This window comes from Leucoraja erinacea, chromosome 26 (assembly GCF_028641065.1).
Source record: "Leucoraja erinacea ecotype New England chromosome 26, Leri_hhj_1, whole genome shotgun sequence".
NCBI classification, from domain to species: Eukaryota; Metazoa; Chordata; class Chondrichthyes; order Rajiformes; family Rajidae; genus Leucoraja; species Leucoraja erinaceus.
The window spans coordinates 23,916,426-23,929,500 of NC_073402.1; the positions used below are offsets into that span (position 1 = coordinate 23,916,426).

The window sequence follows — 13,075 nt, forward strand, 5'->3', positions numbered from 1 at the left end:
AATTAAATAGACCTTCCTCATTCTCTTTGCCCAGGTCTCACTACTGACAAGTGATCAGTCTGTATCCCATCATGAATTATGCCTTCTCAGTGATGGTCAATTCCTCAGTGATAGTCAATGGCACTGAAAGGGTGAAAACTGAGGAGATAATGTCAATTCACGTCCATGGATAGGACAGGTTTAGAGGGATACGTGCCAAACGCAAGCAGGTGGAACCAAAGATCCTATAGCGGAGCAAGATAGACCACTCCTGCCAAATGTAATGGGCTGACATGTAGTACGCAACGGAACAGAACATGGGTCTTTTTTTTGAATGAATGATGAATGAATGAATGATATCTTTATTTCGAACGATTAAAAAAAAAGAAAAGATGAAAATTAGTAAATAAAAGGAAAATGATATACACATAAATACATACACACATACATACATATACATGTACATATATACATACATACATACATATACACATATACACACATACACATATACATAATATATATGTACATCCATATATTTCAGTAACCTGACCCGACCCGACCCGACCCGACTCGCAGTGTAATCAACGTTGCGGGGGAACAGTTTGTTTAATAAATTATAATTCCGAAAATGAGGAAAAGATTTTTACCAAAGAACTTTTATTTTTACGAGGATGTTTCCGTAACCGGCTTCCGTCTCCGCACTAGTATCTTTGCTCCGCTACGGGATCTTTGGTGCGGAGACGGAAGCCGGTTATGGAAATGGGGCCGAAAATGACCCATGAATCTGCCCATGACCGTACCACGTCTTTTTCATCGAGTGATCTATCTTGCTCGCTGTAGGATCTTTGGGTGGATCCAGTGTCGATGACATGTTGGCCAATGTGGGCAAGTAGGGCCAAAGGGCCTGTTTCCATGGTGTAAGACTTCATGACTCTTTGACACAAGTATTTTGAAAGAGAATTAGACTGATCTGATTCTCTGTTGTTGGTTTCTGATTATATCCTTAACCAAGGCACACAATAAAACCGTTTACATTGACAGGCATTGAATTCTCATTGGATCCAAACTACACTTAGTGTTTAATGGGGCAATATTTCCTGACTTTCAATGTATGCAGTTATATCCTCTAATCCCCTGTGTTCCTCCTGCAAGTTTTAATTTCGCATTTATTCATAAAGTGCACACCACGTAACCGAATTCAGCGATAGAAAGAGTCTTCACAAAAAGCTTTCCAGATTTCCAGAAGGACGGAACGGTGGCACAGCGGTAGAGTTGCTCCTTTTTATGCCCCTGTCCCACTTAGGAAACCTGAACGGAAACCTCTGGAGGCATTGCACCCACCCAAGGTTTCCATGCGGTTCCCGGAGGTTACAGGTGGTTGCTGGAGGTTGCAGGTAGTGGAAGCAGGTAGGGAGACTGACAAAAACCTCCGGGAACCGCACGGAAACCTTGGGTGGGGCACAAAGTCTCCAGAGGTTTCCGTTCAGGTTTCCTAAGTGGGACAGGGGCATTACAGTGCCAGAGACCCGGGTCTGATCCTGACTACAGGTGCCATCTGTACAGAGTTTGTACGTTCTCCCCGTGACCGCGTGGGTTTTCTCTGGGATCTCCGATTTCCTCCCACACACCAAAGACGTGCTGCTTTGCAGGTTCACTGGCTTGGTATGAATGCAAATTGTCCCTAGTGTGTGGGATCGTGTAAGCGTGTGGTCGCCGCTGACTCGATGGGCCAAAAGGGTTGTTACACTGTATCTCTAAACTAAACCAAACTAAAATTTTGAAGTTTTAAAGTAAGGATTTCTAGACTGAAATGAAATACAATAAGATTTATAAAAGGGCTCTGTGGTGTTGTTCTACAGTAGCCTTCCCCCCTCTCTGATTCAGTGGGCGAGTGCTGCTGGGTTGGATGCCTGGGTATGGATCTGTTTGACAGGCTGTACACATGCACCTGTGTAAACAGAAGGAAGCCTTGGAGTGATTCGGAATAAAGATACAGACCAAGCCACAGAGCCAGTGTGTCTAGACTCCAGATGTGCTCCCCATCCCCTTGCAACCAGCTCGGCAATTAAAGGCTAACAGGCAAACATGTACCGAGGGACAAGGACTCGGAATTCATAGTTAAAAGCCGATGCCTTCCGGCTGAACAGTTGTCCGGTTCTGGTATGAAATCTCAAAGTCTGTCTCGTGGCTCGTTATCTGTGTATTTCACTTTTTAAGTTAATCGTATTAGCCAACTTGCACTTCAAGGTCCTCCTCCACCAGCCAATGTAGTTCTGGAGTTCAGTTGATTGGAGAATGTGGACTTGCTTCATCTTTGATGGTGCCGACAGTCACTGGCTCCCTCCCAATGTCTGGCCAATATCTTAAGTTGTAACTGACCATTCTCAACCACAGTGATTTTGCAGAGCATTAGGCTGGAGGATTACTCAGAGTATAATCAATGTGGTGGAATAATAAAAGGTAAGAATGCTCAAAGGAATCCTGAATAAGAACGATTTAAAGCAAGGCGACAACATCATGATAGAAGCTCTGCTATTAGACCCCCCACGCCCCTACAGAAACGGCAAGGCAGGGCGGGGAGACTTGTGATTCTAATGCCTGAATCAACGTGAGTTGAGTCACAAACAACTGCAGATGCTGGTTTACCAGAAAGTGTTGGAGTAACTAAGCATGTCAGGCAACATCTCTGGAGGGCATGGAGAGGTGACATTTCAGGTTAGGACACTTCTACAGATCTTGAGTCTTATTAAAGGTCTTGACCCGAAACATCACTTATCCATGTCGCCTAACCGGCTGAGTTACTCCAGCACTTCGTGTTTTCTCAACACAAGTTGATCCTGGTTCCAACACAATTTAGCTGTGGAAACCGCAGCAACATTTGTCTTCCCTTATTGGATCAATGTTGCCCCTCAATAAACGCATAGATATAAATCTATGTAGTCAAAGAGCAGAACATAAAGAGCTCATATTTGTATAATACCATTTTTTTTAAAGTCATCTCAAACCTTTAACAGTCAATGAACTATTTTGCAAGTGTTGTAACGATTATATTGTAATACAGGTTTCTTGTTTCTAAACGTATTCACTTATCTGACAGTGCAGGTTAGAGCTAATGGATACTTTTGCATATAGTCTCAATGAACTATTCTACACAGTTTGATTAATCCGGGATTGTGTTTAGGTATGGCAATACTTTACTGAACTGCATGCAAAAAAATGAATTTCACTGTGAGTATCTACATGTGACAACAAAGAACCATTGAACCATAAGGAATGCATGCTGAGGGACGCACAGTATTGCCATTGCAAAGGCTCTGTGGGGAAAGAACACAGTCTAATGTTGTGTCGCCAATGGACACTGAGGGCCAGGGACCTGTGTAACAGCCTCTCAGATGTCTCACTGACGTAATGTTTAAGGTTGAAACACTTGTGATGTTGACATATTTTCAGCGAATATACTGAATTGCTAGATACATGACATCAGAATTCAAGGACGTTCTTTTTGGAAGGAGACGAGGAGAAATTTTCTTTAGTCAGATGGTGGTGAATCGATGGAATTTTTTGCCACAGAAGCCTGTTGAGGCCAGGCCAGTGGATAATTTTAAGGCAGGGATAGAAAGATATTAGTGTTGGTGTCAGACGTTATGGGGAGAAGGAAGGATAATGGGGTTAGGAGGGAGAGATTGATCAGCCATGATTGAATGGCGGGGTAGACTTGATGGGCCGAATGGCCTAATTCTACTCCCATCACTTATGACTTCATGACCTTGTTCCCTGATTGTATTCACTGTACATATTATGGAAACAAAATCTAGAGTAGGTATTTGCACTACTCTCTCTGTCCAGGTGTGAAAGCATTCCAGATGCTGCCCTGCATGAGATGTAAGGCAATTGATGAATGTACCAGTAAATGCTGGCTGTGTGCTTCAGGTCTATATCCCCACTGCATGTCTGAACCTCAACTTGCACAGAAAGCAGGCAGGTGCAGAAGGGAGGATGGTTTCAATGGCTCATTCTTTGTGATAAGCTACAAACAAGTGGTGAGTGAACTTGCGTTATCAAAATAGCTTTCACGACAGAATGCTTTACAACCTCCATCGTAGTATACGGCATGATGGTTAGATTATTTATGTTAAACTGTTCCAATGAAAGGTCTTTCACTGAAAAAATGAGTCTGTTTCTCCCTCCACAGAAGCTTGCAGGCCTGCTGAGTACCATCACATCTCCAGATTCAGGCATAGGTTCATCTCATCTGTTATCAAGCGACAGAACCACCCAACCAACAACTAGAGAGCAGTCCTGAGCTACTATCTACCTCATTGGAGACCCTTGGACTATCTTTACATGGACTATACTGGACGTTATCTTACTCGAGGAGCAAGGAGGTCCTATTGTACCGGGCCCCGGTGAGACCGCACCTGGAGTATTGTATTTTGGTCTCTTAATTTGAGGAAGGGTCACTATTGCTATTGAGAGAGTGCAGCGTAGGTTCACCATGTTAATTCCCGGGATGGCGGGACTGACGTGTGATGAAAGAATGGGTCGACTGGGTCTGTATTCGCTGGAATTTAGAAGGATGAGAGGGAATCTTATAGAAACATATGAAATTATTAGAGGATTGGTCGGGCTAGATGCGGGAAAAATGTTCCCGATGTTGTGGGAGTCCAGAACCAGGGGTCACAGTTGAAGAATAAGGGGTAGGCCATTTAGGACTGAGATGAGTAAAAACTTTTTCACCCAGAGAGTTGTGAATCTGTGGAATTCTCTGCCACAGAAGGCGGTGGAATTCAATTCACTGGATGTTTTCAAGGGAGAGTTAGATTTAGCTCTTAGGGCTAAGGGAATCAAGGGATTTGGGGAAAAACCCAGAACGGGGTACTGATTTTGGATGATCAGCCATGATCTTATTGAATGGCGGTGCTGGCTCGAAGGGCCGAATGGCCTACTCCTGCACCTATTTTCTATGTTTCTATGTTTCTAAACGTTATTCACATTATTCCCTTTATCATGTGTCTGTACACTGTGGATGTCTCGACTGTAATCATGTATTGTCTTTCCGCTGACTTCGGTACAAGTGACAATATACCAAACTCAACTCAACTCAGAATTTCCGTTTTCTATTCCATTTTGTTTAGGAATGTTTTATTCAAGGATAAATTTCAGGTCCAGGAAACTGAGGAGAATTTCCTGGCTTTCTTTCAAACAATGGCATTGCATCTTTCCCTCTGCCTGAGAGGCCAGAGATTGTGCAACATCTTAACTAAAGGATGGAGGTTTTAAAGCTAAAATGCTGGACTATTTCCGTGTCCATGATCTTGGATTTGCTGAGGAAGAAAGGAAGGAAGACTAAGGAAGAAATACTACAGTTATTCTCAGTCAGCCTGAGATACGCATGTGGGGGGCGAGACAGACCAAGACCTTATTGATAAAGATACTCTCTGGCTGTTCTGTCCCTGCTTTTATTGTCTATTTGTATCTCTTTTGCAAAGACAGTGGGCCCTTGTAATGGCGGCATTTATCTTAGTTGATCCAACAGTCAACTTGTTACACCAAGGATTTACTGTTTCACACGCACCAAGCTCAGATGGAGTTTAATTTAAGAAAGGATGACGTTTCCTTCCCTGAAGAAAATTGTGGAACTGGTGGTTTTTCATTTCATTCATTCTAAGGACATAGAAATTAGGAACATTTATTTCTCATCTTCCAGTAACTCAGAGAAAATATTCCTGGTGGTCACGAGTCTTTGCGCTATTATTGTGTGTGTGTGTGTTTTTTTTTTTTTAAATAAACACACTAACATAATTATATGTATGATATATATGTCATTGTCAGAAGTACACTCACATAGACAACGAAATGCATTTATATTTACACATACCCTTGAATATCTCTAGTATATATCTAGTATGGCGTGTGCGTGTGTGTGTGTGTGTGTGCCTGCCGCCGTACATGTGTGTACAGGTGTGTGGTGTGTGTGTGTGTGTGTGTGTGTGTGTGTGTGGACACAACGACAGTGTTTGTGTCCAAGCGGGTGTTGTGTGTGTGTGTACCTGTGTGGTGTGCCAGTGTGTGTGTGTTAGCCCATGTGTGCTATGTGTGTGTGTGTGTGTGTGTGTGTGTGTGTGTGTGTGTGTGTGTGTGTATATGTGGGTGTGTGTGTATATGTGTGTGTGTGTGTGTGTGTGTGTGTGTGTGTGTGTGTGTGTGTGTGTGTGTGTGTGTGTGTGTGTGTGTGTGTGTGTGTGTGTGTGTGTGTGTGTGTATGCATATAATTTATATAAATAAAAGTAAATTGAAACTAATTGAGCCTATAAATGTGTACGTCCTTGGCGTGTGGGAAGAAACCGGAGCACTCGGAGAACACGCGTGTGGTGACAGGGAGAACATACAATCTCCGTACAGACAGCATCCGCAGTCAGGATCGAAACTGGGTCTCTGGCATTCTACTCAAGTCAAGTCAAGTCAACTTTATTTGTCACAAGATGTACAGTGAAATGAAAGTGGCAATGCTTGTGGGATTGTGCAAAACAACATTACAGAACCAGTATTTACATTTTTTTTTAAAGACGCAACAGTATTTACACCCTGGTGAGATCAGAGTTTCATTACAGGGCCTACAACATCTGGAAGGCGTGGTCTCCGGTAAGGAGGTGGCCGATTTGGGAGCTCCAGGCTGCTGGGAGCGCTCGACCTGTCCTGACCATCCCGACAAGAGGGCTTGGACATCGGGCCGTCCATAGCGGCGACTACGGAGGATCAGTGCCCGACCACGGGTGAACAAGGGAGGAGGAGGAGGAGGACTGTCTGAACTGCATTGCCTTCCACCACAGTGAAGAATGCTGTGGTGGATGTCTGTGTTGAATTAAGTTGTGTATTGTGTCCGTTTTAATTGTAACGTGGTAAATTACATTTCTTATGGTGCATGTGACAAATAAATTTGAACTTGAACTTGATGGCCTGTGGGAAGAAATTCATGATCCTGCAGGCTCTGGATTTGCACCTCCTGGTGTATAGGTCCTGCAAGGGGATGGTGGTGGGGGAGTTCGCATGGTGCATTCGGCCGAACGCACTACTCTCTGCAGAGCCTTGCTGTCCTGGGCAGAGCTGTCGCCAAACCAGATAAAAGAGATGTTTCTGTTCAAGAAGGAACTGCAGATGCTGGAACATCGAAGGTAGACAAAAGTGCTGGAGAAACTCAGCGGGTGCAGCAGCATCTACGGAGCGAAGGAGGTGAAAAGACAATTGTTGTCCCTCCTGCAGTGGCGGAGGAAAATGCCAGGAGATGGGGAAGGATGAGCAGAATAGGGAGTCACAACGCGAAGCAGAAAGGGGGAAGGTGCAGAAACAAAGAACTGCAGACAAAATTGCTGGAGAAACTCAGAGGGTGCGGCAGCATCTATGAAGCGAAGGAAATAGGCAACGTTTCGGGACGAAACGTTGCCTATTTCCTTCGCTCCATAGATGCTGCTGCACCCGCTGAGTTTCTCCAGCAATTTTGTCTACCTAGAGATGTTTCTGGTCAGGATGCTTCCTACCACACCAGAGTAGAAGGATTGAAGGATCCTCAGAGAGACTCTGAATTTCCTCAGCTGCCTGAGGTGGTCAAGGCGCTGCCTTGCCTTTCTCACCAGTGTGGCAGTGTGTGTTGTCCATGTCAGATCCTCTGTGATGTGGACTCTAAGGCACCGTGCCACCCTATTCCACCACAGGGTGCTTGATGTGCAGATGGGTGCATCCTTTATTGCCAATGGAACAAAGAGCCGAGCAACAATGAGGGAGGCAAGGGAGAGGTCTGTGGTCACCCATGTGCATGCAATTTCATTAAAATAACTGGTATTTCTTGGATATTATTACAGATGAAACTTGTTAGTCTGAGGTCCCCTTTACTGGTTAAATTGGTTTGTGTTAGTAAGGAAGCTGCTTGATGTTCAGGGTTATGCCAGGACTCACAAAACTTGCTCAATTTAAAAGCATGCTTAAATTACTATTTGATAATGAAGATATAAGCATTACATTTGCTCATTCTGCACTCCTGTGGTATGTACCCAGGTATACACAGAGGGGTTTCTTTTTCATAAGGCTGATGTTGATATAGATGTGCATATAAACAGCAGCAATATTTAAAAAAGTTAAATGGGTTGAAGCAGACAATTGTGCCAGCAGTAACTGAGAGCAACACACCAAAGCCTCTAACTATTAAGCTCTGAATTCCACAGGGTCTTGTGGCCACCACTGTCACCTACTGGAGAGCATTTAATTTTCTTCTTCCATTGCTTGTGCGGACAAGATGTTGCGTTATTCAACAAATAAAGTGCTGGAGGAACTCACAGCCCAGGCAGCATTTGTGGAAAGGAATATGACAGACGACATAATCATCAGTCAGAAGATGGATCCTGACCTGAAACCTCACTCATCCATGGTCTCCAGAGATGCTGCCTGACCCGTCGACTTACCCCAGCATTTTGTGTCTTCTTTCGCAGCCGTCAGATTTAAAGAATTGAAACAGTTGTTAGAAATGTAATAGCTCTTAAAAAGTCACGGTAAATAGGGGTTGCTGAGAATGTTGCCCGAGATCAGCTTGAAGAAGGATCTCGACCCGAAACGTCACCTATTCCTTCTATCCAGAGATTCTGCCTGTGTTACTCCAGCATCTTTGGAGTAAACCAGCATCTGCAGTTCCTTCCTACACATTCCCACCCAGCAACTTGCTCTGCAAGTGTCAAATAGCAGAGGACATAGCCACAAGTCAAAGTTTAAAGGAAATGTGCTGGGCGGGTTTTTTTGCATATAGAGTAATATTTACCAGGTGTGTACTGCCAGGGCTAGTGATGGTGGCAGATACAGAGTGGGGCGTAAAGGTTTTTAGATAGACACATGAATATGCAGAGAATGGTGGAAAGTGAACCACGTGCAGGCAGAAGAGATTAGTTAAATTTGACATGTTGTTTGGCACTGACAGTGTGGACCAAAAGGCTGGTTCATGTGCTGTACTACATACTGTGTAACAATATGGTTGACCTCCAAGTTTAATATCCTACCTCCCCACATTATGCTTTCTCCACCCCCCCCCCCCCTCCCCCCAAATCTGTGGTGCCTTTGGAAGGTTGAACTGAACATAGAAAGCTACAAAGGTACACAAAAATGCTGGAGAAACTCAGCGGGTGCAGCAGCATCTATGGAGCGAAGGAAATAGGCAACGTTTCGGGCCGAAACCCTTCAGTACGGAGTTTGTATGTTCTCCGCGTGACCGTGTGGGTTTTCTGCAGGTGCTCCCCCCACATTCCAAAGACATATAGGTTTGTAGGCTAATTGGCTTGCTAAAAAAAAAAAAAGGTAAATTGTCACTAGTGTTCCTGTGTGGGGATCGCTGGTCGGTGCGGACTTTAGTTAAACGTAACTAAAATGGGTCTCAACCCGAAAAATCATATGTCCATATCCCTCCACATATGTTACCTGACCTCCTGAGCTCCTTCAGCAGTTTGTTTTTGCTCACGGGAAAATTTCACCCGACAACACACAATGATGAAGAAGGGTTTTGGCCCGAAACGTTGCCTATCTCCTTCGCTCCATAGATGCTGCTGCACCCGCTGAGTTTCTCCAGCACTTTTGTGTACCTTCGATTTTCCAGCCTCTGCAGTTCCATCTTAAACACAATAGAAAGCTACAACACAGGAACAGGCCCTCCGGCTCCCAATGTCTGTGCTGAACATGATGCCAAGGTAAATATCATCTGCCTGCACATGATGTGTATCCTCTATTTCCTGCATGTCCATGTGCCTATCTCAAAGTCTCTTAAGTGCCACTATTGTATCAGCCCCCACTACCACCCCTGGCAGCACATTCCAAGCATCTACCACTCACCTTTAAACTTTATCGTCAAGTCAAGTCACATTTATTTATAGAGCACATTTAAAAAACAACTCTCGTTGGCCAAAGTGCTTTACATTTGTTATAAGAATAGTATCAACAAACAAACTACATACATATATACATATAGCCCTCGCTCAGTGGACGTCAGGAAAGGCTTGGGAGTATAGATAAGATTTTAGTCTTGACTTAAAGGAGTCGATGGAGGGGGCAGTTCTGATGGGAAAGGGGATGCTGTCCCACAGTCTAGAGAGCTGCAAAGACCGCAAAGGCAGTCGGTCGCCCCCTATGGCAGCTTATACCAAAACTAGCACCCAGCGGGATATTCAGCATGAAAGCCCAAGTTTTTGGCCGCATGCTACCTTCAGGGACCATGGAGGTGGCAGTGGCCACCGTTTAGGGTTTTTGCCAGAAAATGGATAACTTTTATAATGTAGGCCAAACATTTGCCCACTCAGCCCATTGCAGGGCTTCCTCACACCTAGCCCCCCACATAGAGGAGAGCTTCAATTCACCTTAAAGGCCATACACTCTAGTCTTTGTGACATTTGCACTGCTGGTCTTTTACATTTGCAAAAAATGATTCGGATTGTCCACCCTGCAGGGGCCTCTCCTAATGTTACATGCTTCTATCGGTCCGATCATTGATATGTTGTAACTAGAATCTGCAAAGGGCATATGGCAACGTTCTGCAGGAAAATCTGCGGTCAAGTCATGTATATTCCAGGAAAGCCTTGGGAAAGGATAAGAGTCGGTTAAAGAGTAGCAAATTCTGAACAATTGTCGAGGTGTTATGTGCTAGTGGGGGGAGGCAGTTAGACCGTGCCCGAGGGCTCAGTGTCTCCACCACTACTGTTTCTAATTTACATTAACAACTTGAACTCAATGCAAATTGGACAGATTCGCCGACAGATACCAAGCTGGTGAGACAGTGGAATTAGTCTACAGGAGCCCAGAAAACACGGAGTGAAATGGACAAAATAAGTCTGTGCACAGAACCAATGGTAGATGAAGTTAAAATGGATCAGTGTAGGAAGGAACTGCAGATGCTGGTTTAAACCGAAGATAGACACGAAATGCTGGAGTAACTCAGCGGGACAGGCAGCATCTCTGGAGAGAAGGAATGGGTGATGTTTTGGTTTGAGACCCTTCTTAAGACTGAACTAATGGGTGATGTTTTGGGTCTAGACCCTGCTTCAGAGGGTATGAAGTTAAAAAGGATTTGTTTAAGAAATGTTTTTGAAAAGAGAAAATAGGTTGCACCCAAAATCCATGAAAGGTATTGAAATGAGGTCAGGTGAGTGTTACCAAAAGGTTTTAGTCAGCCCAATGCTCAACAAGACCAACTAATCTATAAATTCTTAATTGAGTCATAGGGTCATACCGCATGGAAACAGGCCCTTCGGCCCAACTTGCCCAATGCCAACCAAGATATCCCTTCTCCACTAGGGTCAACTACCTGCATTTGGCCCATATCCATCCAAACCATTCCAATCGATGCAATTGTCCAAATATCTTTTAAATGTTGTGATAGTACGTGCCACAACTAACTGCCTCTGGCAGCTCGTTCCATACACCCATCACCCATTGTGTGAAAAAGGTTCCCCCTCCCCCCCTCCTCTCCAGTTCCTATTAAATCTCTTCCCTCTCACCTTAAACCTATGTCCTCTGGTTCTTGATTCCCCAACTCAGATTTATGGTGAGAGGGGGGAAAGTTTAAGGGAGATTTGTGAGGCAAGTTGTTTACACGTAGAGTAGGAGGTGCCTGGGATATTCTGCCATGAGATGTGGTAGAAGCAGAAATGATAGCAGTGTTTAAAAGGCTTTCAGGCAGATACATGAACAAGCAGTGAGTAGAAACTTACAGACCACATGCAAGCAGATGGGATTAATTTAGATTGGCATCATGATCAATGGTGGGCCAAAGGGCCTGTTCCTGTGCTGTACCATTCTATGTATAGGAAGGAACTGCAGATGCTGGTTTAAACCGTAGATAGACACAAAAAAAGCTGGAGTAACTCAGCGGGACAGGCAGCTTCTCTGGAGAGAAGGATCCATTCCTTTTCTCCAGCAATGCTGCCTGTCCCGCTGAGTTACTCCAGCTTTTTGTGTCTTATCTTCTGCAATTTTCTATGTTCTGTGTTGCAATGAGCAAACTTTATGCTTGTTCTTGAATAACTACATTGAGTTCAAGTTTTTCCCCTGTTCAAAAATACCGAGAGACTTTGTGAACTAGCAAGCTACTGATATCAAAGTATAGATGCCTTCAGAGTGCAAAATCAACAGTCTGTCAAAGATAATGGTTGAGGTTCTCAGAAGCTGTCTTGCAGATGGTAATTTAGGAGATTACCTAAATGAAGTTTGCACATTGTAAACAGGTCAATGGGGAGATCTGTAAAGATTGATGATCAAAATTGCAGAATCAGCTCCCCTATCAACTGGAACATCTTCATTCTCAGCAGTTAGATATAGTCCAGCCAAGAGCTCACAGAGTAAAGTTAGCAGGTAAAACTGGTTGTATCTAAAAACATACACACGTTGTGGCTGTAATGGCAACAAAACTGTCAAGAGACTGTTAAAATCATGAGAGGAATAGATTGGGTAGATGCGCAGAGTGTCTTGCCCAGAGTAGGTGAATCGAGGACCAGGGGACATAGATTTAAGGTGAAAGGAGAAAAGATTTAATGGGAATCTGTAATTTTTTCACAGAAAGGGTGGTGGGTGTATGGAACAAGCTGTGTGTATATATGAGTGCATATGTGTGTGGGCTTGTGTATGCATACATATATATATATATATATACTGAACTTTTTTTTCTTGTATATTATATTGTTTAGAGTACTATGTTTACATGTTCTGTTCGACTTAACTGCTTTGATTTGAAAAGCTCGCGGTTCATGATTTAAATGCAAAGATCTCATATTTCCCATTTCCTCTGTCTCTAATAGTCGAGCTGCTGCTCACAGCACCAGAGGCCCGGGTTCGATCCTGACCTCGGGTGCTGTCACTGTGGAGTTTGCATGGGTGCTACGGTTTCCTCCTGCATCCCATGATGAAGGGAGATTGTAATGAGAGATTGCAGATCCACACCAGCATGCAGAGAGTCGACTGGCCTTGGTGCCATTTGGCCTTTTGTTTTTGGTGACCTGTATCAATAGCAAAAAGGACCGACAACTTATCTTTCAGATATAGGAAGTCCCACACTATACAAGATTATTGCCATTCC

At 44.0% G+C, this 13,075-nt stretch overlaps 1 long non-coding RNA gene across 1 annotated transcript; it reads left to right on the forward strand.

The window, feature by feature from the left end:
* Nucleotides 1–1,440: 1,440 nt before the first annotated feature.
* On the forward strand, nucleotides 1,441–6,933 carry LOC129709589 (uncharacterized). Its single transcript, XR_008725529.1, has 3 exons — nucleotides 1,441–2,442; nucleotides 4,175–4,388; nucleotides 6,594–6,933. It is a non-coding gene; the product is annotated as an uncharacterized LOC129709589 (long non-coding RNA).
* Nucleotides 6,934–13,075: the final 6,142 nt, after the last annotated feature.